At 39.7% G+C, this 12,587-nt stretch overlaps 1 protein-coding gene and 1 non-coding gene across 4 annotated transcripts in view; both read right to left on the minus strand.

Moving 5' to 3' along the window:
- ZNF638 (zinc finger protein 638) overlaps window positions 1–7,154 on the minus strand; it is an 87,738-nt gene extending 80,584 nt beyond the window's left edge. For 2 of the 3 annotated variants that reach the window (XM_005686378.3, XM_005686375.3), the window contains exon 1: window positions 7,058–7,154. The gene's annotated coding sequence lies outside the window, so the exon portion shown is untranslated. Of the gene's footprint in view, window positions 1–7,047 lie in introns of all 3 variants that reach the window. The other variant, XM_013967510.2, reaches the window with a different exon arrangement.
- TRNAS-GGA lies at window positions 12,184–12,255 on the minus strand. Its single transcript has one exon. It is a non-coding gene; the product is annotated as a tRNA-Ser (tRNA).

The following is a 12,587-nucleotide window of genomic DNA, read 5'->3' on the forward strand; positions in this document are numbered from 1 at the left end:
GACTTCCTACTTTTGCATTCCAGTCCCCTATAATGAAAAGGACATCTTTTTTGGGTGTTACTTCTAAAAGATCTTGATAAAGGACAGAAATGGTCTGGACCTAACAGAAGCAGAAGATATTAAGAAGAAGTGGCAAGAATACATGGAAGAACTGTACAAAAAAGATCTTCACAACCAAGATAATCATGATGATATGATCACTCATCTAGAGCCAGACATCCTGGAATGTGAAGTCAAGTGGGCCTTAGAAAGCATCACTACAAACAAAGCTAGTGGAGGTGATGGAATTCCAGTTGAGCTATTTCAAATCCTGAAAGATGATGCTGTGAAAGTGCTGCACTCAATATGCCAGCAAATTTGGAAAACTCAGCACTGGCCACAGGACTAGAAAAGGTCAGTTGTCATTCCAATCCCAAAGAAAGGCAATGCCAAAGAATGCTCAAACTACCACACAATTGCACCCATCTCACATGCTAGTAAAGTAATGCTCAAAATTCTCCAAGCCAGGCTTCAGCAATAGGTGAATCATGAACTCCCTGATGTTCAAGCTGGTTTTAGAAAAGGCAGAGGAACCAGAGATCAAATTGCCAACATCTGCTGGATCATGGAAAAAGCAAGAGAGTTCCAGAAAAACATCTATTTCTGCATTATTGACTATGCCAAAGCCTTTGACTGTGTGGATGACAATAAGCTATGGAAAATTCTGAAAGAGATGGGAATACCAGACCACCTGACCTGCCTCTTGAGAAATCTGTATGCAGGTCAGGAAGCAGCAGTTAGAACTGGACATGGAACAACAGACTGGTTCCAAATAGGAAAGGAGTGCATCAAGGCTGTATATTGTCACCTTGCTTATTTAACTTATATGCAGAGTACATAATGAGAAACGCTGGGTTGGAAGAAACACAAGCTGGAATCAAGATGTTGGGAGAAATATCAATAACCTCAGATATGCAGATGACACCACCCTTATGGCACAAAGTGAAGAGGAGCTAAAAAGCCTCTTGATGAAAGTGAAAGAGGAGAGTGAAAAAGTTGGCTTAAAGTTCAACATTCAGAAAACGAAGATCATGGCATCTGGTCCCATCACTTCATGGAAAATAGATAGTGAAACAGTGGAAACAGTGTCAGACTTTATTGTTTTGGGCTCCAAAATCACTGCAGATGGTGACTGCAGCCATGAAATTAAAAGACGCTTACTCCTTGGAAGAAAAGTTATGACCAATCTAGATAGTATATTCAAAAGCAGAGACATTACTTTGCTGACTAAGGTCCATCTAGTCAAGGCTATGGTTTTTCCTGTGGTCATGTATGGATGTGAGAGCTGGACTGTGAAGAAGGCTGAGCGCCGAAGCATTGATGCATTTGAACTGTGGTGTTGGAGAACACTCTTGAGAGTCCCTTGGACTGCAAGGAGATCCAACCAGTCCATTCTGAAGATCAACCCTGGGATTTCTTTAGAAGGAATGATGTTAAAGCTGAAGCTCCAGTACTTTGGGCACCTCATGCGAAGAGTTGACTCATTGGAAAAGACTCTGATGCTGGGAGGGATTGGGGGCAGGAGGAGAAGGGGACGACAGAGGATGAAATGGCTGGATGGCATCACTGACTCGATGGACGTGAGTCTGAGTGAACTCCAGGAGATGGTGATGGACAGGGAGGCCTGGCGTGCTGCATGGGGTCGCAAAGAGTCGGACGCGACTGAACTGAACTGAACTGAACTGATACCATGAGATCGAGCAGAGGCTAGGTGAATGTTTTATAGCACGGGGAACCAGGATTCTCACTGTGGAAAACAGGATTATAAATATATATATACAGGCTTTCCTGCTTCTCAGACGGCAAAACAATCCACCTGCAGTGCAGAAGACCTGGGTTCGATCCCTGCATCAGGAAGATCCCCTGGAGAAGGGAATGGCTACCCACTCCAGTAGTCTTGCCTGAAAATTCCACGGATAGAGGAGCCTGGCGGGCTACAGCCCATGGGGTTGCAGGGTTGTGAAGAGTTGGCCGTAACTGAGTGATTAACACACACACACATATAAACATACACACACACACAAATACACACACTACATATACACATGTAATAAGAGAAAGTAATAAAGAACTGGATAGTAATAAATTACAAACCACTGAAAAAACCAGGTGTCCACATCTCCATAGCAATCAATCATTGTAAACATAGAGAAATTACTAAGATGGAAAATCACTGTATAACATCATAACATAAAGATTAGTTCAGGCAAAACTCCTGAGTGAAATTTTAATGAGGAATAAGACATTTGTGTGGTGTTAAATAATCTCTCCACAGATCATCAGTTAGTTCAAGGGGGAAGAAAACATTCTGACCAAATGTGTGCTCAGACATCATAATTCACAAAGGGTAGGTGGACTTCACGCATCTCTAGATCTACTACCATGGCGGAACACAGAAACTTGATTTTTCTGGCCAGGGACATATAATTTACTCAAGAGGAAACATCAAAAAAAGAAGTAAAAAAAAATTCCAAAGTGAGAGATATTCTACTAAATAAAAAGAAAGCAAACAGTATTCTTCAAAAATGTCAACCTCACAAAAGATAAAAAGACTACAGAAACATTCCAAAGTAAATAAGACTAAAAAACCATGATAACTGAATGCAGTTACCTAATCCTAGACTGATCCTATACTAAGGGGGGGGTGAGGGGGAGAACTGCTACAAGTAACATTATTGGCTCAACTGAAAAAAATCAGAAAATGGTTAAAAAAAAAAAATCAACATTAAATTTACGGAGACTGGTAACTGTACTACGACCACAGAAGAAAATATCCTATTCTTACGAAATAAACTACTAAACTAACTTATAAACTAATAAAGGTTAAGAGCACAGTATGTGCAAGTTACTTTCAAAATAGTTCAGGGAAAAAATAAGGGTGTGTATGCACATTCAAGCATGCAAAAGGATAGAGGGAAGGGAAATAGGGTATTCCCCTGTCAGCCAGCATTTTAACTCATTCAAAAATAGTTAATGACCCAACATTGGGCTACCTAACATCGTAGTTACATACTCAGTCAAAAAAGGACTATAAGCAAGTATGGCTACAGGCAGAAAGTTGGCAATGATTAAAAAAAAAAAAAAAAAAAACCAGCCCTAAGCACTTTTTTGGATTTGGCTATTCTTTTTCTACATCATGTTCACTCCCTAACTATTGACTGTTAGTCAGACCATTATGCAATCCATAATAATCTGATCTTTGGGGAAACTTCCACTGATCTGAAGACACCCACCCTGCTACGAAGGGTGCCAGCAAGTGATTTCATGCAAAATTGGGTAACTCCCATAAACAAACTTTACTATCGTAGCATAGTGTTTTTTGTAAGAACTTAGACCCTAGACTCAGTGCTTTAATTCTGATCCTGGAGTGCTAAAAATGTGAGCCTCAGCAAGCTGATTAACCCATGACTCCATGTAATGTTGATGTAAAAAATGATTAAAATTAAACCCCCTGACATGCAACAGATGGCTCAAAAAATGTTACATTAATAAACAAAATGCTTTACTTAAGAAGCAGGCAGTTATCTGTTTCTTTCATTAAGACCTAGGTAATTTCCAAAAATTTCAATATGGTGGTATAGCATGTAAGAAATAAATGGGGAGATCTGAAAAACTGACTGAATCTCTGACATTAAAGAATTATTATTACTTTAGGTGTGATATGCATGTCTTTTTCTAAAACTTTAGAGAAAAATTCTGAACTATAAATTAAGGAATATGTTGTAGGAATTGCTTAAAAATAACAGGGTGGAGAGTAGAGACAAGATTTACTTATAATTGTTGTAAATTATAATTGTTGCAGCTGGGTGATAAGTATATGGGTGCATCATTATATAATACTCTTTGCTTTTGTATAGGCTTAAAATTTTCCCTAATTAAAAAAATTTTTAACAAGTGAGGAAATTAAAAAGAATAGAATGTTGGCAACAGTCACTCATTAGCAGAGACAACAAAGAAATCACCTGCAAGTTTAATAAAATGGACTGGAAATGAGACAAGGAAAATGTATGAAAACTTAAAGACTGTAACAATAAATATATTTTGGTATTTAAGGGGCCCAAGAGTTGAAAAATAATCCAAAACCTAAGTATCCCAAGGTAGCACTAAGAAATATCAAAATATGCACAGCTTAAAAACTCCTTCTCCTATAATCCCTGAACTTTTTTTCTCTTTTCAATACAAAACCATTACTCTTGATCTTCACTGATCATTAGAGCTGTGTTTTACTTTATACCTTAACTTTTCCCTACCATGGTTTTTTCCTTTCCATTACTCTTATTTTTCATATACCTATCTTCCTCTCATTTTCATTTCAATCACAAATTTCAGACTACAGTAAATAAATAAGTTGAAGCAGTGAAAGAGTAAGTAAAGTTAAATATAAAGAGGGCTTACTGGCTTTAGCCACAAGTATAATTACTTTCAGTTTGGAGGATCTCTAAACCACTTCATTTCAACATTCAGTGGCTTGTTTACTTGCAAAACAGCACAAAATATGTTACTGGGTACCCAGACTAGAAGCACTATTTCTCAGTATATAAAGCATTTTATTAATCATTTGGACAGATTTTTTTCCAAACCCTGATCAGTATACAAGTCACAGGAGACAGAGCATGATTTGGACCCCAAAGCCTGTGTTCTTACCCAGACTCTGGCAACCATCAGCTGAGTTCATTCACTCGACCTGTGAGTGTCTAACACAAACTAGGCATTGAGACAGATACAAAGATGAGCCTAACAATCATATAAATAAATGGTTACAATTTTGATACGTGCTTGGAGAGGTATACATAAAGTAAGAGAGGTATACATAAAGTTTATAGATGAACAAAGTATTTTAATGAAAGATTAGATGATCTTTCAGCTCCAAAATTCCATCAATTTAACCTACATTCTTTAAGCCTCTTCTTTTATTAAGAGGGACTATCCGCAGGTTACAATTTTCTCTGAAAAGATGCTTCCAACGCACTTAAAAATTTGCAGTAGTAACAACTAACATTTATTAAGCACCTACTTATGTGTCAAAGGATAGGGGCTTTTCACACATTTTCTCCCTCACAATAATTTCAGGCAGGAAGCAGTATTATTACCACTTTACAGACAAAGAAATAAAAGTTCAGGAAGACTAAAATAACTTACCCACATCTCACTCAGACAGTAAGAGGAAAACTGGGATTCGAAGCCAAATCTTCTGATTCCAAAGCCTATTCTCTTTCCACTAAACTATTTGTCTCTCATTTTCTTTCACTACATAAAAACAAAATTTCCAGAGATGACCTTCTTAAGAGCACCCAAGAGAAAACCTTTAAGACAGCCACGAAATACAAAGTGATCACTGATTCTAAGAAGCATTTTTAAAACCTGAGTATCTGCTGCATACACCTTCCATAACAAAATAACACATTACAGTTACAAAACTAAAATATAACCAATACTTAAGGTAATAGATACGTGTGACATAAAGCTAGTAATAAAAACGGATGAGATTTTGTGATTTCTTCCAACTGTTTTATCTTTCCCTCACTTGGTTTCAACAACCAATCAAGGGAATCGTCCAGCATATTTTAGTGTATTAACGTGTTAATTTTTAATTATTAAAAAGTGTATATTAAGTGTCTTATGTAAAATATGTATATTACATATTATTTTAAAGTGTATATTACGTAATTATTTAAAAGTGTGTATTACAAAGTATGGGAATACAAAATAAAGTGTGTATGAAATGTTGCCAAAAAGAAAAAGAATACAACATAAGCCCACTAAGTCTAGAATACCTCATCAACAATATTTAAAGCTATGTTGAAATAATGTAAATTATGCGTTCATTTTTCTGTATAAATTTCATTAAACTCATTTTTGTAAGTTTTTTTCAGTTTATCAATTTTAATTGTAAATGAGCCGACATCCCTGAAAAATACATTAACCCTTTACAACAAATAAAAAAAAATTTTTTTGTTTGCTCAATTCCAAAGCTGGTTAGAAAAAGAATTTAAACCAACATTAAGTCGCCGGATCCCGATAACAAATTCTTTTTCACAACTCCTCCAGACTAAAATAGTATTTCCCCCCCCAAAATTTCTCCTAGGAGCAAATTTTAAGATTAAGAGGAAATAGCCTGAGGCAGCCTTCACTGTCTAGTTCAATTAAAGATCTTGTAAAAATAGAAGTCTCCCTCATTCAGTTATCTCAACAGAAGATCTGTTTCAGCTGTCCTCAAGGATTCTTGTATGTGGTACACGTTCTCCCCCCAACTTGAACAGAACGGGCCCAAGCTAGGAATCACTAGCGATCCGCATTCTCGATTCCTCTGAGAAATCTGGAAATAAGTATCAGAGCAGTTCATGAGCCCTTCGTATCCCGCACAGAGACGACATTCTCTTTGCTTTCATTCCCGCACAAAGCAGGCAGAGGAAACCCGGACCGGCCAAAGCCGCTACATCGTACGTTCCCCCTTCACCTCAACTCCCCCTTCCCCAGCCCCGAACACAAGCACGTTCTTCTCCTCCACGCTCCTTATACAATGTCGCTGGCTAATGGGCTCAGCTCGAGCTCCGCTGCCTCTCCTCCGGGCCCGACGGGAATGGTTCCTCCCTCCGCGAAGCTCCCTCACCACCGCTTCCTCCTGTCAGGCCCGGCGCGGCCCGGCCGGCCCTGCGCCGATGGGGAAGGGGCAGCCACGGCCTTGCCGAAGGGCTGTTTTCGTTCCTCCGCCCAGTGCAAAGGCGTCAGGCGGCTCTTTCTGAAGCAGGGTCCTAGCCCCGGTGCCCGACCTGACCCTCCGGAGCAGTGCGGTGAACCGACGCTGTGGCCGGGGAGCCAAGCTCCCTTCCCATCCCGGGGGTCCCCCAATCTCCTCCCGCCCCCGCCGTCAGCCCGCCGCCATTTTGTGCGCAGTCGCTGCGACACAGATACAATAGTCGGCCTGGATCGTAGAGGAAAGGCTCAGGACCCCCACGCTTTGGGCTCCCGCCTTCCAGCCCCCTGTTCCCCACAAGGCAGCCGTCCTACCTATGCCTACCCGACTAACCGCCGGATCCCATTTGCGCCCCACAGTTTAGCACTCAGCCTCCAGTCTCGACGCCGAAGAAGCTACCGCCTTCAGAGAGCCGCACGCATGCGCGTCTGGCGAGCTCTGGCGAGCCCTCATCCGCTGCCCGCGCCTGCGTACCGCGGCACGGGGTTCTCCCGTAGACGCGAGAAACCGACCCGAGGAACTTGGTTCCGGAAGGGGGCGCTCTCGAGTGTGGTACTCCAGGCGTCCCTGGCAAAACTCCGGCACGGGTACCAGTGCCTCTGCGGTTCCGTGCCTGTCCAATACTGTCCTGTCTAAATCATGAGCATATGTAAGACCTGCATTGTCTCACCTCCTCCATGAAGTCTTCCCTGATCATTTTTGCCTTCAATAATACATTAAAATAAATAGTACTCATCTAGCATTGCATATGGTAATACTTTGCCTGCCTTTCATCCTCTATATAAAGCTATAGAAATAGATATAGACTTGCAATAATGCGAGGTATATCATAGCCACTGAAAATGTCAGGAAATCTGAATTCAATTAAATCTTATTGAGCTAAAAGCTTAACACTTTAAAGATCCTTTCTTGAGTTGTTAAACAATAAAAATAAAAGATGGTAAAAGGTGGTAAAAGATGCTTTTGAACTGCGGTGTTGGAGAAGACTCTTGGGAGTCCCTTGGACTGCAAGGAGATCCAACCAGTCCATTCTGAAGGAGATCAGCCCTGGGATTTCTTTGGAAGGAATGATGCTAAAGCTGAAACTCCAGTATTTTGGCCACCTCATGTGAAGAGTTGACTCATTGGAAAAGTCTCTGATGCTGGGAGGGATTGGGGGCAGGAGGAGAAGGGGAGGACAGACGATGAGATGGCTGGATGGCATCAATGGACCTGAGTTTGAGTGAACTCCGGAAGTAGGTGATGGACGGAAGGCCTGGGCTGCTGCAGTTCATGAGGTTGCAAAGAGTCGGATACGACTGAGCGACTGAACTGAACTGAATTGAACTGAATGTGGTAAGTATTTTTAACCTTTCTTTTACCAATTAAAAACCTTGCGTTGAGAGAACTTCTCAAAGTAACTCTACTATACCACCAAACAAATTCAATCATTGGCAAAATCTGGTCAAATTCACAAATCCTGCCTTTTGGATACCACCAAATTAATACCAACTACCCTATTTCCAGCATCAGCTTTACCTAGTACCCAAGCAGATGTACTTCTTTTATTCACGTTAAAACTAGCATAGAAAATGCTGAAAGAAAAGTCTTTTATAAAGTATCTTACTGGATATTCATTTCAAACTAAAAATCTTGATAGAGGTAACAAGCCAAAAACAACAAAGAAAACGCCAAGCTCTCCCAAAACTCCAAATAATCAAGGTTCAAGTGTGATTATTTCCTTTCATATATTTCTTTATATTCATATAAACAAACACAAACATATTTGTGTGTAATGGGAAATGTGCTTCATTCTTTTTTTCCTAAAGATTTACACCTTAGCCTGCTGTTTGCTTCCCTGATTATTGACATTTCTCCGAGTAAATCATATAAATTCTTTTTAAAATAGTTGTATAACATATTCATAGTATAACTCACCCATCAATTAATTCAATCTGTTGAACACTAAAGTTGATACTACAAACATTGTTTTATACAAACAGCCTAACCAACTGATATTTTTTATTTCCAAAGGCAAGAATCCCAATAGTGAGACAGCCAGATTAAAGGAGATAGATATTTAATTTCACTAGATATTGACACAACAGTTTTAAAAAAACTTATATGAATTCCCATTGTTATTAAGTATGTTAACAAATGATCATTCTCTACAACCTCACTTCTTTCTCTAAACTGTAAAATAGTTTAAAAATCAATGGTCCTGTCCGCTCTTTAACCTTGGTAGAATTTATCTTTGAAATACCTCTTCTGACACTTTTTCTAGGGGTTGCTCTTAAACAACTTTCTCTAGATATTTTATGACATATAATAATTTGACTAGAATTTCTCTCCTGCCTCCACAATCATTCTTGTAATTTACATTCTCCTAGAAACAGCATCCATTCCATCTAAGTTTTCTATTTCCCTAGAGTTGGGTACACTAACCTCTGCTTATATTCATTTCCTTTATGTTGCTCCCTTACATGGCTTTATTTCTATAGCACTTATCACCTTCTATACCATGTAGTTTATCTCATTATTTCCTACCTATCTCCCTCCACTAGAACATGAGCTCTATGATGTCAGGGACATTTGTCTGATTTTTTTTACTGCTTTATCTTTTAATACCTAGAATGATTCTTGGCACACAGTAGAAAATCAGTGTATTTCTGATGAAAGGATGAATGATCCTGATGAGTTTTTTTTTAAAAAGCCCTTTAATATACTTTGTATTTCTAATGAGCTGACTGTCTCTTTTATAAAGAGATGGTGCTTGTATACAAGGAATATAAACCTTTGTCAAATATGTTGCAATTGGTTCCTCATTGACAATTTTTATTTCTTAGTTTCTTTTGCCATTATAAAATTTAAATGTAATCAAATTTGTCACTTATTCTGTTATGACTTCTAAATGGCATGGGAATTTTGTTTGTTAATTGTTTACTTTTGGTCTAAGAAGCCTCATCTCACCACCCCACCCAACCCACAGCATATACACACAGAAATTATCCAAAAATTCTTCTAAAATTTCTATATTTTTGCTTACAATTTTATAACTTTTTTACATTTAGACATACAATTAATCTAAGATGAATTCTTTGTATGATAAAAAGTAGCAACCTAACTTTGTCTTCTTTCAAATGTATTACATCAACCTTGAAGTTTCCATATAAGTAAATAACCATTTTCCCCTTCTCTGCAATTTCTTCCCTTTAAAAAAAAATGACAACAAATTATTAAATTCCTATATATGAAAATGGATTTAAAGCTAGCCTCTCTAGTCTATCCTACCCATCTTTTTGCCTACCTATGGGCCAGTGCCATTTGTTCATCCACCAACTGACCCAATAAATATTACTCAAGGGCCTACTCTGTGCCAGGAGCCCTCTGGGTACCAAAGTAACAGTGGCAAACCAGAAAGCAACACTGACTCCTGCTCTCACGGCATCTCCAGCCTTAATGGGAGGGACAGACAATAAAGGAAGCATGCAGTATGTCAGATGGTGAGAAGTGGTATGAGGAAAAACAACACAGAAATCAGGACAAAGGGAACCGGGAGGTGACAGAGGCTAAAACCTAAATAGGATGGCATCATTAAGAAGGCAACATGTGAGCAGAAACCTGACTGAAGTGTGGGAATTAAGCATAAGCTGCAGATATGTGGGAGGAAGAGCATTCCAAGCAGAGTAAATGTAAAACACTGAGGTGTTTCATTGAGGCGAAAGCCAGCTTGGCATATTTGAGAAACAGCAAGAAGGCCAACAAGGCTGCAACAGCATGAGTAACTAAGGAGATGAGTGGAGGGAAACAAGGAATACTGGTTTGAGCTGCCATAACAAAATACCACTGGCTGGATGGCTTAAACAACAAGAACTTACTTTCTTACGGTTTTGGAGGCTGGAAGTCCAAGATCAAGATGTGGACAGGTTTGATTTCTCCTGAGGCTTCTCTCTTTGGACAAGAAAGTTGGCCACCTTCTTGCTGGGTCCTCAAGTGTGCTTTTCTCTATGCCTGTGCATTCTGGGTGTTTCTCCCTTTTCTTAAAAGAACATCAGTCATAATGGATAAGGTCCCACCCATCTGATCTCATTTAACTGTAATCACCTCTTTAAAGGAAAATAAGGCAAATAAGGAAAATGATGAAGCAGGGGCTGGGTAATGCTTTCAATAAGGTAATCAGAGAGGTCCTCCCTGGAGAGCAGAGAGCATGTTGGGTGTGTTGGAGGAGTAAGAAAGCCAGCTCAGCTGAGGTGACAGGATATAGGGGAGATTGAAGGCGGAGAGGTATCAAGGAACCAGATAATGCAAAGCCTTAGGAACCACTCAAGACAATATAAAAACACTGAGTAAAACACTAGATAAGGAACTGATCTCTCTAGTCCCTGCTCTGATGCTAAACTCACTGCTTTCAATCTCTTTTAAGGGAGGGACCAGATTAGCTTGCCTATTAAGATGTGAGTCTGGAAATCTCCTATAAACTGAAGGATGCTCATCAATATTCATGGCAAAATATTTTTTTAATCTTATTGTTGTTTAGTCTCTAAGTCATGTCTGACTCCTTTGTGACTCCATGGACTGTAGCCTGCCAGGCTCGTTAGAGTCTACTTACTATATTCATGCTACTCCAGGATTTCATGTCATCTAGTCTCCTTGGACCACTTACAGATATTCTCATTCCCATCTAAAAATGTCTAATATCAGAAAAAAAGCTATCCTACCCCATATCCTCTTCTCACCTACACTCTATTTTACAATTCCCCATCCTCTTCTTTTACCCACTCTGTTTTCTGACTGGTCAGACAAGTACGGAGCAGCTCTATCCAGAGCTCAGCTTCTGCCTGTTCAGCACAGTCACAGCTCAATGCCTAAACGTATTAGAAAAAGAATAGTCATCACAAACATATCCTGTGATTTGTTAACATAAATGGGGCTTTGTTTCAATGACAAAGAATCTCATCGCCATTTCATCTCAACTGCAACTATCCTAATAGAATTTGGGGGCAACCATTGTCTTTAGAATCCAAATCTAACTACTGGGATAGACAAGGGGCCATGATGAAAATTTGAGAAATCCCACACCATTTCAGGTCCTGCAACAGAACATAAACATTGAGAAAACATAGTTCTTACTGATACTTGAATTTTGCAGGATTTATGCCAGACTGTAAGTTGTGTATCCAAGTATAATATATAGAGAACTGTAGAAAGTAACTCAAGAAAACTAGTTATTTTTCTGAGTTTTTATCATAGCTAATGCAATGGTGACTGAAATCTGTTTGCCTCCTCTTAAGGTGGTTTCTAAATCAGTCCACAAATTCTTTGATACATTTCACTTCACAAGTGAAGTCACTCAGTCATGTCCGACTCCTTGTGACCCCATGGACTGTATGTAGCCTACCAGGCTCCTCCCTCCATGGGATTCTCCAGGCAAGAGTACTGGAGTGGGTTGCCATTTCCTTCTCCAGGGGATCTTCCCAAGCCAGGGATCGAACCCGGGTCTCCTGCATTCCAGGCAGACGCTTTAACCTCTGAGCCACCAGGAAAGCCTCTCACTTCACAAAGGGGAGCCCAATTCCATTTCCTCTGAAGGAAGGTTAGATTTACCAGATTGTTTCTAATGAACAGAATGTGGTACAAGTGATGCTATGTGACTTGCAAGGCTAGGCCATGAAAAGGGTAAACTCTGACTGACTCTCCCTTCTCTCCTTGGATTACTCACACTAGGGAAAGCCAGAGAAGTCCATAAGGAGAGAAATTAAAGCTTCCAGCCAACAACTTACCACCAAATTGGCAGCCGTTTCAGGGAGCCACTTGGGAGGCAGAACCCCCAGCCTCAGTGAAGCATAAATGACTACAGCTTAAATCAACATCCTGA

The sequence above is a fragment of the Capra hircus genome, chromosome 11 (assembly GCF_001704415.2).
Source record: "Capra hircus breed San Clemente chromosome 11, ASM170441v1, whole genome shotgun sequence".
Classification (NCBI taxonomy): Eukaryota; Metazoa; Chordata; class Mammalia; order Artiodactyla; family Bovidae; genus Capra; species Capra hircus.